This window comes from Oryctolagus cuniculus, chromosome 5 (assembly GCF_964237555.1).
Source record: "Oryctolagus cuniculus chromosome 5, mOryCun1.1, whole genome shotgun sequence".
Lineage (NCBI taxonomy): Eukaryota > Metazoa > Chordata > Mammalia > Lagomorpha > Leporidae > Oryctolagus > Oryctolagus cuniculus.
The window spans coordinates 133,296,904-133,312,943 of NC_091436.1; the positions used below are offsets into that span (position 1 = coordinate 133,296,904).

General features: G+C 44.0%; 1 non-coding gene across 3 annotated transcripts in view; it reads left to right on the forward strand.

Annotated features, from left to right (window-relative positions):
- Positions 1-23: 23 nt before the first annotated feature.
- Positions 24-16,040, forward strand: part of LOC127493201 (uncharacterized) — a 46,458-nt gene continuing 30,441 nt past the window's right edge. For all 3 annotated transcript variants that reach the window (XR_007923284.2, XR_007923286.2, XR_007923285.2), the window contains exons 1-2: positions 24-532; positions 3,021-3,149. This is a non-coding gene — a transcript (uncharacterized protein). The remainder of the gene's footprint in view (positions 533-3,020; positions 3,150-16,040) is intronic.

Below are 16,040 nucleotides of genomic sequence, written 5' to 3' on the forward strand. Positions count from 1 at the left end.
CCCGCCCGTCCCCGGCGCGGCGGCGGCCGGGGCGGCGCGGAGAGGAGCGCGGAGCCGCCGCTGCTGCCGCCGCCGCCGCCGCCGCCGCCACGGGGCACCGTCCCTGGCTCGGCCTCACGGTGGCGGTACGGACGCGGCAGGGGCACCGAGCAGAAACCGGGTCTGCGCCCGCCGCGGCCCCGGCTCACCCCGTCCATGCCAGCCGCCCCGCGCGCCTGACGAGAGCGTGGAGGGAAGGGGGGACCCCTAACTCTTTAGAATGGCCAGTCGCCCCTTCCCGGGTCTCCGCGGGCGAGGCAGCTAAGGTTGGGGTGACAAACTCCCGCCCCAAGCTGGAGGGCACCACCGAAGATTAAGCCAGGGCAGCCTTTGAAGTCCAAAGCGGGTCCGTGGTTTCCTGGGATGCAGGTGCCTGCGTGACTCCCAGAAGGTACCCCCGCCCCTGTCCAGGTCCCGAGGACAAAGGTCTGGCGCTGTCCAGCCCCTCCCCCAGGGAGGCCAGCCGGGAAAGCCCTGCCTCTGTTGTGTCCAGGTGAGCGCCTGGCTCCGCACCAGACATCCGCTAAGAAACGGACCTTAGTCGTGTGCCACCCTTTCCCTTCTGTATTTAAGGAGAGTAAACAGAAAAGTTTGACAGTCGATTTTTAAGGACGTCTGGTAACTCGTTCGTCAATGTAAGCACGGGAAACACTTTCTCCTAAAACCTGATTTGGCTAGGAGTCGGTTAATGTAATACTCCGGACGGCTGTCGACAAGATGCTTGGCAAATGGCAGCTCAGACTTGCAAAAGTAATCGAACTGGCTTCGGTTTTAATTAAAAAAAAAAAAAAATGGGTAAAGGACTTCTTTGCCACCTGCCCTCCCGCCCCTTAGCCTATGAATTGCAAGGCTTACCTCCTGAGACTTAAGCACCTCTTGGAGTGATGTTTATAAAGGACGCCTGGCTAGGCTGCCTCTACATGAGAAGCGGGATGACTTCTGAAAGGTCTCCCGTGCCTGCGCCGCTGGCGTGGCTGGGGAGACCGGGCTGGGTTCTGATGATCAAGGACTTGCATTCTAGGGACAGGACGGTGAAGGAGAAAGTCTTGAGGTCCAAGTCTTGGAAATGTTTACAATGAATGTACTGCTGCTGTTGAAAGATAGGTGTTCATTATCCTAAGGGGTTTAAACATAGAGTTTTCAAGTTTGATTGCGCTAGATTATGGAAGCTAATTTGCGTTGCAAAGGTAGTTTCTGAGTCGATGGTAGCATCATCTGGCAAAGAGCGGTGCAAAAACACTGGAGTTCACCAAGTTTTACAAAGAAAGGAGTGGCATGGGAAGCTAAGCCAGGGCAGGGCAATGTTTTGAAAGCTGTGAAGATGAAATAGTACGAATTACTGTCAAGTGTTCCAAAGCTAGGGGGAATAGGCATTTGGAAGGAAGATGTGGAAGAAAAGATGATTAATTGTAGAAGGGAAAGCCCCAGAGATGAAAGAATATTGCAGTTACTTTTAGTTAAGAATTAAAAAAACATAATAAGACCAGCAGAAGCAAGACTTTGATTTTTTTGTTCTTTTAAAACATGAAATATTACTCTTTATGCAAATGACTAGTACCTTTTATTTCTTGATAGGTGTTGTCAAAATTTATTTAACACCATTCCCACTTATGTGATCGGGAGCTATCTTTTTCCACTAAAATAAGTGAATAAATATCTGGAGAGAACGCGCTGACTTACACTTAGAAGTAAAATAATGGTTTAAATACTGTTGAAAATGCATTAAGCCATCCTAATGCATGAGATCTCTGGGTTTTTCTGCCTAGAGCTTTCATATTAAAACTGTGTCCAGCCTACATGTTTCTCTTCCATTTTCAGCTGTTACTTTTTTTGGGGGGGTAACATGGCCATTGTCCTCACTTTCACTTTTTAAATTTGGAATTGGTTTCTATTAGCGTAGCTGCACACATAACCAGTTCACTCTGATGTAATCTTAAATGTAACATGGAACAATTATGTCATTAAAAACAAATTTGGAACATGTATCAGAAATCCCAGAGGCGCTAAATTTAATTCACTTTAATCGTTAGCTATTTTAAAGAGTTTAATTCACCAGCCCCTGGCCTTTCCATTAAACCATACAGCAATTAAATTTAATAAACAAAGGCACAGACCTCTGATTTCAAATAGTTGTTTTGTAACATCCTTCATCTCAGTGGAAACTAACTTATTTGGAATAGAAGAATGTTTGACTGTTTAGAACCAAAAGAAGAAACATAAACACCAAAAATGTCTCCCCTACACATACTTTTTCTCTGCATCTCAGGATGTCTTTGTCTGTGCATCACTAATGTCACTAGTGAACCAAGACAAGAAACTGCTGAAAGGTCAGATTCAATACCCTCCAGATAAATAAAATATGTATGATGAAAAAATAGGCCTTGACTGATTATTTACTCATTTTAAATAGAATATTCATTCCTTAGACACTTGGCCGAAAGAATTCTGAATTCCCAGAGTTGGGAGGAATGAAGAGGGGAAGCATTGTGATTTTTTTGTGCTATCATGAAAATGGTTTAATAATAAAAAGTTTGCTTAGGAAGAAATTTAGCTAGGTCAACAAAAAGTCCTAAATAGAATATCAGTCCTTTTAAATTACATCCATTCATTTATTTCCAAAACATATTTATTGACCACCAACTGTGAGTCCAGTACTATATATGTTTCTTTGGGAAATAACAACAAAAATCTCCACCTAGGAAGAGTCTGGTGATCATATGCATAGTAGAATTTTTTTTCCCTTGCCTTTAGTAGTGTGCAAGCAAGAAGCAAGCCAGAAAAAACTTCTAGCTGCTCTATATGGGTAGACATTGAGAAAGAAAAGATTGAACTGGGTAGGAGTTATGGCAAGGTAATAAGGATAATAAAAATAGTATCTAACACATTCAAGGTACTATGCTTAATGCTATTTATTAAAACTTTATTGCACTTAACTGAAACAACTTTAACTAATAAAGGAAATCTGTTGACTTCATAACCAGGGAGTTCAGCGGTGCATCCAGCTTCAAGCAAGGTCAAGTCAAGGGACTCAAACTACGTCATCAGGACACCATCTCTTGCAGGCTCAGCCATCCTGAACCAGTAGCTGTGGCCAGAGAGGTGATCTTCTGGTAAGGTCTGGTCATGTGTCTGCTTCTAGAACCAGAGGACATGTGCAGGAGGTAATTATCCAGAGACTGTGGGCGTATGTGAAAGCTAGGTCCAATAAGCATGCCATATTTAATTTAGCAAGTTATTAATTTATCAGTGCATTAAATAGTATTCTCATTACCCCCAGTGTGTGTGTGGTGAACTAGAGCTGGGGAGTTAGGCAAACCAGAAAGAATTTAGGTAATTACACACAGAAACACAAGGGCAGAGCCAGAAGAATGGAAGAGGTGGTAGAGAAGGAGGAAGGGAAAGAAAGGTCAAATCAGAGGTCAAATCAACAATCTGATGACAAATAAGATCCAAGTTGGATCTAAGGTCAAACTTCAGAGGTTTTCACGATGCTGGCATAACCCTGGCAAAGCAGGAGGTGGTAAAGGGTGGGTTGCTAAACAGCTCTCTCCACGGTGAGGGTCCAAGATTGGGGGAATGATGCAATCAACTCACGATCTGGAGCCTTTGTGGTCAAAGTAAAATGCATGTCTATTCAATAATTATTCCTGAGCTGCTGGTAAGTAAAGGCCACAAAGCTGCAAAGGATAAGCTCTCAGGCTTGCAACCTAATCACAAGAAGAAAGCAAGGACATGAATAACAAACCTGGCAGAGTGCAAGTGCTTCAAGAAAGAGGCAAGCAAAATGGCCAAGGCCAGCGCCGTGGCTCACTAGGCTAATCCTCTGCCTGCAGCGCCGGCACACTGGGTTCTAGTCCCGGTAGGGGTGCTGGATTCTGTCTCGGTTGCCCCTCTTCCAGTCCAGCTCTCTGCTGTGGCCAGGGAGTGCAGTGGAGGATGGCCCAAGTGCTTGGGCCCAGCACCCCTTGGGAGACCAGGAGAAGCACCTGGATCAGTGCAGTGCGCCAGCCGCGGCGGCCATTGGAGGGTGAACCAATGGCTAAGGAAGACCTTTCTCTCTGTCTCTCTCTCTCTCTCACTGTCCACTCTGCCTGTCAAAAAACAAACAACAACAACAACAAAAAATGGCCAAGTTTGGAGGGGAGGGAAGGCTGTGAAGCTGGTGCGTTCCGAGTCCCACCTTAAAGCCTGGGCAAGTGTTGAGTAGCAAGCAGGCAGAGGGAGTGTGGGCCAGGCTGAGCCACCAGCATGAACAAGGAAACAAGGGTGTCAAAGCACATTTCAATAAACTGAGTTTCAAAGATCTAACTGCCTTGTATTAGTGACTCATGAATCAGGCAGAGTCCAATCTACAGAATGGAAAAGAGCTCTGACGAGCTAGACAGAGTGGGTGAGTCTTGCAGGCAGAAAAAGCAGAAGATAGGGGTCGGTGCTGTGGTGTAGTGAGCTAAAGCTCCCGCCTGCAGCACCGCTGTCCCATATGGGCACCAGTTCTAGTCCTGGCTGCTCCTCTTTGTATTTGGGCCTCTGCACCCACGTGGGAGACCTGAAAGAAGCTCCTGGCTCCTGCAGTTGCAGCCATTTGGGGAGTGAACCAGTAGATAAAAGACCTTTATCTCTGTCTGTAACTCTACCTCTCAAATAAATAAAAATCTAAAAAAAAAAAAAAAAAAAGGCAGAAGAGAGCAGGAACAATTAACAAATTGTAGATTAATCTTTTCAAGATTGCTTTCCCTATAGGTTGATTACTGTAGTGGAGAAATAGTCGGTATATAGGTTGTCAAAACTTATCAAAATGTACAGAATAGCGGTTGTTTATTTTAGAGAAAATGTTACCACAAGTTGATCAGGAATACCTGTTGCAATTTTTAGACTAGTTATTAATTGAGTAGAAAGCCATATAACTCAAAAGCTGTAGAAGAGAGGGAAAAAAGAACAATTTTAAAACTCAGTCAAGACGGTGCCGCGGCTCACTAGGCTAATCCTCTGCCTTGCGGCGCCGGCACACCAGGTTCTAGTCCCGGTCGGGGCGCCGGATTCTGTGCTGGTTGCCTCTCTTCCAGGCCAGCTCTCTGCTGTGGCCCGGGAAGGCAGTGGAGGATGGCCCAAGTGCTTGGGCCCTGCACCCCATGGGAGACCAGGAGAAGTACCTGGCTCCTGCCTTCGGATTAGCGCGGTGCACTGGCTGCAGCGCGCTGGTCGCGGCGGCCATTGGAGTGTGAACCAATGGCAAAGGAAGACCTTTCTCTCTGTCTCTCTCTCTCACTGTCCACTCTGCCTGTCAAAAATTAAAAAACAAAAAACAAAACAAAACAAAAAAAAACCTCAGTCAAAAAGGAGACAAGGAAAGAAAATATAGTAAAAGTGGAAAAAGTAGAAAACAACAAAATGATGGCAGATTTAAACAATTTATAAACTGCATTCTACACTGCAGAAGATAGTTGATAATAAATAGAATACTTTTGGAAAAGTTTGGTAAAAGATTGTTTAAATATGTGGTTTGAGCACACGAATTTATCCTCATTCGCTCCCAAGCTTCACTGATAGAGTGGGAAAGGATTAAAAAAATATCCACAAGATAATAAAATCTACAAGAACAAAGAGAATGAGAGAAACACCAGCGGATGAGATTTGCCTCCTCCAGAAAGTGAACTGAAGATATTCTGGACTTGAGCACATGAGACACCAATAGAGAGAGGACTGCAGTGTCGCAGGGAGCCTGGGAACTGAAATGAAGCTGCACATCCTGTTCCCAGGCTGATAAGGAAGGGAAAGCTGATGTAAATCGCTGGGGCCTGGTGGTCCAGGAGGGGCTGAGAGAAAACCACATGAAAGCAGTTCTCACAGTTGCTGCTTCCAATGGGGAGCTGAAAAAACAGGTTGCAGGAATCAAAACCCTTAGAGCTCCTGCGCCTTCCCTCTGTCAGTTTGTAGACCACCAGGACCAGGTTTACATTAGAACTTGGCCACCCAGATTGTTGCCCAAGAACCAGTTGCACTGGCACCCCTGCAAGCTGGTTGTAAACGCAGAATCTGGGCCCCCACCCCAGGCCTTCCAAACCAGAATCAGCATTTTAATGGGATTCCTCCCAGGTGATTTATACACACACTAAATTTATTTTTTTTAAGAACTATTTATTTTGAAAGAGAGGAAGAGACAGAGATCTTCCATCCACTTGTTCACTCCCCAGATGGCTACCATAGACAGGGCTGGCCCATACAGAAGTCAGAAGCCAGGAGCTTCATCCAGGTCTTCCACATGAGTGGCAGGAGCCCAAGCATTTGGGCCATCTTCCCCTGCCTTTCCAACGCCATTAGCAGGGAGCTGGATGGGAAGTGGAGCAGCAGGGACAGGAATCTGTACCAATAAGGGATACCACATTGCAGGAGGAAACTTAACCCGCTACACCACACCGGCACCCACATTAAATTTTAAATTTTGAGAAGCAGTGGATTAGAGGATATGAGAGAATACCAGGATTCCTCTCTGAAGATGGAGAAAAGACCTAGTTATGACTATGGATTATGGAACACCCCTCAGTAGAACATTCAGCTTGTCACTTTCAGCCTTTCTCCTCCCCCAACAGAGTTGTTTGTTTGTTTGTTTGTTTGTTTTGGACAGGCAGAACAGGCAGAGTGGATAGTGAGAGAGAGACAGAGAGAAAGGTCTTCCTTTCCTATTGGTTCACCCTCCAATGGCCGCTGCAGCCGGCACGCTGCGGCGGGCGCACGGCACTGATCCGAAGCCAGGAGCCAGGTGCTTCCTCCTGGTCTCCCATGTGGGTGCAGGGCCCAAGCACTTGGGCCATCCTCCACTGCCTTCCTAGGCCACAGCAGAGAGCTGGACTGGAAGAGGAGCAACCGGGACAGAATCCGGCACCCCAACCGGGACTAGAACCTGGGGTGCTGGCGCCGCAGGCGGAGGACTAGCCAAGTGAGCCGCGGCACTGGCTTTATTATCACTTCTTAATAAATAGACAATTGGGGCTGGTGCTGTGGCACAGCGGGTTAAGCTGCAGCCTGCAGTGCTGGCATCCCATATGGGCACCAGTTCCAGTCCCAGTTGCTCCACTTCCAACCCAGCTCTCTGCTAATATGCCTGGGAAAGCAGCAGAGGATGACCCAAATACTTGGACCCCTGTATCCACATGGGAGACCTCGAAGAAGCTCCTGGCTCCTGGCTTCAGTCTGGCCCAGCCCCAGCCATTGCAGCCATTTGGGGAGTGAACCAGCAGATGGAAGATCTCTCTCTCTCTCTCTCTCTCCTTCTCTTTCTCTACCTCTACCTTTTAAATAAATAAATAATCTAAAAATAGACAATCAAAAACAAACAGATGTATAATGAAAGTTTCATGAAGGTCAAAGCCTAAAACAAAAAAACCAGACATAGTAGAGAACCAAAGAAATCTTAAATAAAAGTCTCTAAAAGCCTCAGAGCAACATCCATGATGAAGAAGCACGATGCCATTAGAGAGAGAGAGAGACAGAGACAGAGAGAGACAGAGTCAGGAGGGAAGAGAAGAAGAGAAAGAAGGATCAGAAAAGAACAACAAAATCTTGAAAATTAAAAACATGAACGATTTTTAAAGTCTATAATGGGAGAGTTAAAGCAGGTGAAGGGGATAGAAAATAAGAAGGAAAAGAGAATTTGAGGAAGGCCCAATACCCATTTTAGTTCTAGAACAAGAATGAAAAAATTCCCAGAAATGGTGACAGTGAGTCTCCAGGACGGAAGGCTCTCCCGGGCCCTGGCACAATGACTGCAAGAAGATGTAAACTAAGAACAGTAGCGACAGAAGAAGGAAGACTCCTCAAAGCTTCTGGAGAGAAAAAGCAGATCACACGACAAGAAGCCGTGCGAGAATAGAACAATCCCTCCAAATTCCGAGAGAACGTGGTTTCCAGTACAGAAGTCTGGTGTGAGAATAGCAGAAAGACACTTGCAGGCATGCAAGAATCCCATAACATTTGTCTGTATTTTCATGGGAGGAAACTGGATAATGTTTTCCACAGAAATGAAGGAGAAAAAAGAACCAAGAAAAATAAAAGAGATGGGATCCAGGAAATGGAATCCCAGCAAAAGATACTCCCGGGGGCCAGCCCTGTGGCATCGTGGTTAAGGCCCCCACCTGTAGAGCCAGCATCCCATAAGGGTGCTGATTCGTGTCCCGGCTGCTCCACTTCTGATCCAGCTCCCTGCTGGTGTGTGTGGGAAAGCAGCAGAACACAGCCTAGGTCCTTGGGCCTCTGCACCCACATGGGAGACCTGGGAAGGCTTCTGGCTCCTGGCTTCATACTAGATCCGCTCCAGCCACTGCAGTCATTTGGGTAGTAAATTAGCAATTGGAGGATCTCTCTCTCTCTCTCTCTCTCTCTCTCTCTCTCTCTCTCTCTCTCTGTAAATTCTGACTTTGGAATAAATAAATAAATCTTTTTTTTTTTTTTTTTAAGATACACCCAGGATGATGGTGATGATGAAGGGAAATCCCAGGGAGAACTGGGTAGCAGGCCTCGAGTGAAAGTCTTAGTGTGGGAAGACAGATGGCTCCAGACACAATTGGGATGGATAGATAACCATATACATTTCAGTACTGATAGAGTTTGGAGATAGATTTAATAATAGGTACATAATTAAACTTTTTAGTGGCCGGCACTGTGGCGTAGCGGGTAAAGCCACCACCTGCAGTGCTGGTATCCCATATGGGTGCCAGTTTGAGACCTGGCTGCTCCACTTCTTTTTTTTTTTTTTCCTTAATTTTGTTTCTTTATTTGACAGGTAGAGTTATAGACATTGAGACAGACAGAAAGGTCTTCCTTCTGTTGGTTCATTCCCCAAATGGCCACTACGGCCAGAGCTATGCGAATCCGAAGCCAGAAGCCAGGTGCTTCTTCCCGGTCTCCCATGTGGGTGCAGGGGCCCAAGCACTTGGGCCATCCTCCACTGCCTTCCTAGGCCACAGCAGAGAGCTGGACTGGAAGAGGAGCAATCAGGACTAGAACTTGGCGCCCATATGGGATGCCAGTGCCGCAGGTGGAGGATTAACCAAGTGAGCCACGTTGCCGGCCCCTCCTGCTCCACTTCTGATCCAGCTCTCTGCTATGACCCGGGAAAACAATAGAAGATGGCCCGAGTCCTTGGGCCCCTGCACCCACGTGGGAAACCTGGAAGAAGTTCCTGGCTTCTGGCTTTGGATCAGCCCATCTCTGGCCATTGCAGCCATTTGGGGAGTCAACCAGTGGATGGAAGACCTACCTACCTCTCTCTCTCTCTCTCTCTCTCTCTCTGCCTCTGCCTCTCTGCATTGCTTCCTTTCAAATAAATAAATAAATCTTTTTTTTAAAAAAAAGCTTAAAATAAAAAAAAGTAAATGCAAGTTATTTATAAATAAAAATAAATGCTGGAGTTTAAAATAGTTGCTTTTAGATTAGAGGAGCAACAATAGGAGTGAAGCAAGTGTTTCTGGTTTTATTTATTATTGCTTTTTGATTTATTTTCATTTGGAAGATAGCCAGAGATACACAGAGACTGGCAGAGAGAGATCTTTCATCTGCTCGTTTGCAACAGTGAGGGCTGGGCCAGGCCAAATCTAGAAGCCCAGAACTCATAGATCTCCCATGTGAATGGTGGGGGCCACATGTTTGAGCCATCATCTGTTGTTTTCCAGGGTCTGCATTAGCAGGAAGCTGGATCAAAAGCAGAGCAGCCAGGACTTTGAGCCAGGACTCTGATATGGGCTGCAGGCATCCCAAGGCATCAATCAGTGCACCACAGGACCACCCCTGGTTTTATTTTTAAGCCTCACCTTATTTGACTTTAAAACTGTGTAATTTCAAAAGTATTAATATGAAATATATTTTTAATTTAATGATATTATTTTAGAATTAAATAAAAGGACTAAAAAGTGGCTATAGCAAATTAACTTTCCGATTCAGTATGACAGAGAGAATAGACAATAGGCAGAAAAGAGTTATCTTGGCAGGTCTGATGCCATCCTATGGAACACCTGCTTAACAGAACTGGCGCATAGCTGCCATCTGGAAACTTGGATTTGGAAGGGTTCTCACCACCTTAACTGATAAGAGTGGCTCACTCACTGGGTCTAAACTCTTTATACAAATAGTTGGGCTTATGCTGAGCATCTGAAATCCTGAAGTTTTGGCAGTATCAGTGTGTTAGGCAGTACCAGTGTGACCAGCCTCCAGTAAAAATCGTGAGCAGGTTCTCTAATGTGCTTCCTTGGTAGGTAGAATTTAGTGTGTGTTGTCACAACTCATTATTAAGGTAATTATGTGATGACTCAGGGAAGCCTGGGCCTGGTTTTCTCACCTTGGGCCAGGCTTTGCCCCTTGTGCCACACCCTTTTGCTGATTTTGCTCTACATTGGTCCAGTATAGGCATAGCCTTGAGGACGGCTGCAACCTGAGTCCTGTGATTCCTCTTAACAGATCACTGGGTTTTGGGGTGATTCTTGGTGACCCCTCACACATCTTGTAACCAACTATCCCATTAAAACAATAATATAATTACAGGAATTTGACTTCAGATGCCTGTAATTACGTTCTTACACGTGGTGAATCACTGCTCTCGCACTGCTTTAGAGATTCTTTCTTACTTAGTCCTTGACGTTTAACTGGTTGAGTATGCTGTGTCTGGGTGTGGATCCATTATCAGATCCAGAGTATGTTGAGCTTTTTGAATGTGTAGATTATGCTTTTCACAAATTTTGGGCAGTTTGGGTCGTTATTTCTTTAACTATTCTTTTTGTTTCTTTCCTCTGCTTGTGGAGCTTTCTCACCATGTGTATGGTGGTGCATTTCGTGTTTCCCAGGTCTCTGAGGCTCAGTTAGTTTCCCTTTAGTATTTTTCCCCTGTTTCTCAGAATGAGGACTCTCAGTGTACCTGGCTTTAAGTTTGCTGGTTGTTCTTTCTGCCAGCTCGAATCCACTGTTGAGCCCCACTAATGAATTTTGTATTGCAGTTATTGTACTTCTCAACTCTGGAATGTCTAGTGGGTCCTCTTCTATAATTCAGTCTCTCTGCCAACATTTTCTGTTCGGTAAGACATAACACTCTCCTTCAGTTCTACAGATACTGTTTCCTTTGGGTGTTTGAACATATTTATAATAGCAGATTTAAAGCCTTTGTCTGGTATGTCCAACATCTAGGCCACCCAAGAGAAGTTTCTATTAGCTGTTTCACCGTCTTCCACCAACACACAGTCTTGTGTAAAGGCTGTATTTTCATGTTTCTTTATATGTCTCACAAATTTTTGTTGAAAACTAGACACTTAAAGTAATATAACATGGCAATTCTGGAAATCAATAGGGAGCTACTCCTCAGAATTTGTTATTGTTGCTGCTGCTACTTGTTTACTTATTTTCCTGAACTAATTCTGTAAAGTATGGATTATTTTAAATGTATGACCACTATAGTCTCTGCCTGCTTAGCTTAGTGATTAGTGTGAGGTTTAGGATTTTAGGGTCTGAAGAAGTTGCAGAGATGACCAGTTAAGGCAGAAAAGACTTTCTCTGTAGAAAGGACAGCACAGAGTCTGAAGTAAGGTTGCAGCCCACCCGGACAGTGGGCACTGGGCAGTGAGCAGTGGCTGCTTATTAGAGAGGGGTCATGTGGACGTGTAGAATACCACGTTGCCGGGGGTAAAGCAGGCTTGAAGGTGTAGACAGTCTGTCCAGTTGGCAGTTGTTCAATGAAGGCCATCATTTACGATACATGGTGGTGTTAGTTTGGTGCGTCCCAGGAGAGGCGCTCAAGAAAGCTAGTGCTGGCCAGGGGGTGAAGCCACACCTGGTCACTTAGGGTCATCTACTTGCACATAATTCTATTGGGCTTAAAATTAACTATCTGTGTGTGTCTCAGTGGTCTAGCAGATCGTAATGATTAGGTAATGAGTGGACAGACATTTTCTTCCTGACTTGAATTAGTGAGTCTCCCAGCCTTTGCCTCTGTGTGTGTGTTAGGGCATCCGTGCAAGGCCTCAGCTCCCAGTGAACGGCTCTGCTTTAGTCCGGGTCTTGTTTCTGGGCAGCACACAGCCCTGGGCAGGAACCCAACATGCATGTGGCCTTCTGGACTTTCAGGAATATGTTGAAACTTTTCAGACATATCTACAAACATCCTATTCCCCAGTTTTTCCTTTTAAACTTTTTGTCAACTTCTTTGCCTCAACACTATCACCTCGGGCACCTGAGAACAATTGCCACTGATTGTTTCCAACTCACACTCCAGAGAAAAACTGCTCACGGGGAAGGGAGTCAGCCCAAGTAAAGGCAGGCCCTGGGAGCCCTCTGGCTTCCGTGGAACTGCCAGTCAGATCAAATAACAACGCTCGGAGACAGGCATTTGGGAAACTCCAACCCCTGTGCCCTGAGCAGGCACTGCCGCCTTAGCTGATTTTCACGGCTACCATGGAACTGAGGAGAAAGAAGCGGGAATGGAGCAAGTTAAAATGCCACGGAGCTTGTGGTTCTTACTGGAATTCAGCCACTTTGTGTGTGTGTGTGGATAGATGCTCCTCAGATGTTAGAGCCTTTGGTTAATCTCCAGAGTTCTGAAAATGGCGATTTAACATTTCTTTTCCGCCAGTGCTCTTGCTGCTTTTGTGGAGTAGCGGATTTCTGGAGTCCTTACATTGCTACCGTGAAGGTAGCTCCTGTCACACTGACACTCACACAGTGAACACACAGAAGTCACCTTACAGGATGCTTGTGTTGTTCAGATACAGCTTCCCACAGGCCCCTTCAACCTTGCTCTGAGGTCCTGCAATCTTGTCATCTCAAGAATACCGTATAGCTGGAACCATACGGTGTTTAACCTGTGGGGATTGGCTGTTTGCACTCAGCCTCATTCTCCAGAGATATATCCAGCTTGTTGCCCTTCTCAATCATTTGTTCGTTATTATTGCTAAGTAATAATCTATCATATGGACCTACCACAGCCTGTTTCACCCCTGACCCGTAAGAGGACATGTAAGTTGTTTACATTTTGAAGCTCTTATGGCTAAAGCTGCTATGAAGGTTTGTGTACAGGTAATCCTGTGAACCTGTGTGTTCCTCTGGACTAGGTGTCCAGGAGTGCAATTGATGAGTCATGTGGCGTTTGCATGGTTAGAGATTCTTTCCTCCCTTCCTTTATATTGTTTTTTCTTCCTTTCTTTCTGTTTTAAGAGGCTGCCATTCTGTTTTCCAGGATAGCTATACTATTTTACATTCCCACCAACAGTCCGAATAATCCAGTTTATCTGCATCCTTGCCAGCATTTGATATTGTCAAAATTTATTATTTTAGCTATAATGATGACTGTATGTTAATATTTTTATTGTGAATTAAATTTGCATTTCCCCAACGGCTAATGATAGTAAGAATCTTCATATGTGCTCATTTGCCCTCTATCTATCCTCTTAGCAAATCGCCTGTTACTATCATTTATTCATTTTCTAATTAAGTTTATTATTGTTGAGATTTGAGATTTACTAGTCCTTTGCTGAAAATTTGGCTTGAAAATCTTTTCTTCAATTTTAGTCTTTCTTTTCATTTTTTAAAAATTTATATAATTTTAAAGATTTATTTATTTATTTGAAAGACAGAGCATCAGAAAAGATGAAGCAAATAGGATGAGACAAAGAGATTTTCCATCTGCTGCTTCACTCCCCAATGGCCATAATAACCAGATCTGGACAGGCTGAGTCCAGATCCTGATCTCCCAATACAGGCAGGCGTCAGGGCCCCAAGTACTTGGCCATTATCCGCTGCTTTCCCAGGCATGTTAACAGGAAGCTGGATCAAAAGCAGAGAAGCTGGGACTTGAATTGAAACTGATATGAGATGCTGGCATTGCAAGCAGTGGCTTAATTCACTTTACTACAGCATCAACCCCTCTTTTCATCTTCTCAACAGGGTTTTTGGTAAAGCAAAAGTATTTTTTATGAATTCCAGTTTATCAATTTTTGCTTTTATGGATCATGTTTTTGATGCCAAATCTAAGCAATTTTTGCCTGATGCTAGTTCTCAAATATTTTCTCCAATTTTTTCCCTAAAAGTTCTATCATTTCATGCTTTACAATCAAGTCTGTGATCTCTTTTGAATCAATTTTTATGTACAGAATGAGACTTGTGTTGCGGTTCATGGAGTTTTGCCTGTGGATGACCAATTACGTTAGCACTATTTGTAGAAAAGACTGTCTTTCTTCCATCAAATTGCCTTTGCACCTTTATCAAAAATTTTGGGATTTTTGTGTAGATCTAATTCTGTTCTCTATTCTGTTCTTTTGATCTGTGGGCCTATCTCCCTGCCAATGCCATGTCATCTCAATTTGTGTAGCTCTATAAAACATCTTATAATTGGGTAGACTGGTCCTCCTACTTTTTCTTTGAAATTTTTTGGTTATTCTAGTACTTTTACCTTTTCATGTAAATTTGGAAATAATTTTGTCTATTCTGTATAAAACTTTAGTGGGACTTTTTTAAAAGGACTTACTGGGGCTGGCGCTGTGGCATAGTGGGTCAAGCTGCCACCTGTAGTGCCGGCATCCCATATGGGTGCTGGTTCGAGTCCCAGCTGCTCCACTTCCAATCCAGCTCTTGCTAATGGCCTGGGAAAGCAGCCTTGGGCCATCTTCCGCTGCTTTTCCAGGTCATTAGCAGGAGCTGGATAGGAAGTAGAGCAGCCAGACTCGAACTGGAGACCATATAGGGAGCCAGTGCCTGCAGGCAGAGGCTTAACCTGCTATGCCATAGTACTAGCCCCTTGGTGGGACTTTAGTAGAAATGGCATTAAGTTTTTAAGTTTCTGAATACATGAGGGATTTTTTCTTTATTTCATTGCTATTAACATATAATTTAATTTCATCGTAGTCAGAGTATAATTAATATAGCAATTCTGTAAAATTTCCTGAGACTTGATTTATGGGCTAGTATTTAATTTTTATAAATGTTCCACCCGAACTTGAGAAGAATGAATATTCCCTAATTTTTAGGTTCAGAATTCTATTGTGTGGCCAACGATTAATTATGTTCTTCAAATCTTCTATATTTTTACTGATTTGTGTGTGTGTGTGTGCCTGTGCACACATGCATGTGTCTACTTAAGACTCCCTGGTGTATTTTTAAAATTATGTAACGAGCCAGTTGTTCCCTAGTAATGTTTTTGTCTGAAAATCCATTTTCTCTGGTATTTCTATAACTACCTCAGCATTCTTTTGTTAGTGTTTGTCTCAATTCATCATTTCTTTTACTTGCAACCTCTTGCGGCCTTATGTTCTAGGTGAGCCTATTGTAAATAGGTAGTGCTAGATTCTGTTTCATTTTAAGTATCTCCATCCTGACTGGCACTGCCAGCTCCCTGATTTCAATGTCACTGTGATACATTCACCTTCCTTCTGTCATCTTATTTCGTGTGCTTCATACTTGTTCACTTTCCCTGCCTCCCCATACTCACACTTCCTGCTTCAGTTTGGATTTTCCCCATCTGATTACCGTTTCTTGTATCTATTCTCTCCTGGTTTGGAAAATGTACAATTCTAATTTTATTCCTTTGTGGTTTCCATTGAAATTTTACCGTGAGTACATACTTAAGTCTTGAGTTTATCAGCACTATAAGTCTTGTCCTAGACAATTCAAGAAGCCTAGAACTCTCTTACCCTACCTACCCAGACTTCTGATTTCCTAGTACAATTTTCCAGTATTTTAGACTTATCCTTTTGAGTTTGGTTTCTGTGACAAAGTGATACATTCACATTGTTCCAAAGCTGCAGATATAAAATGGTGTATAGCAAAAAATCTTCCTCCCATATTTGTCCCCATCTGCTCAGTTCTCATGGAAGATCACTTTTTTTAGTTTATTATATATCGCTGCAGAATTGCATTAAGCACAAACAAATATGGACATAGGTTTTTAGTATTTCACACCTCCTCTTGATGGAACAGATAGCATGCCACACTCACTGCTTGGCGCTTTGGTTTTTTCATTTGGTATATCTTGGAGA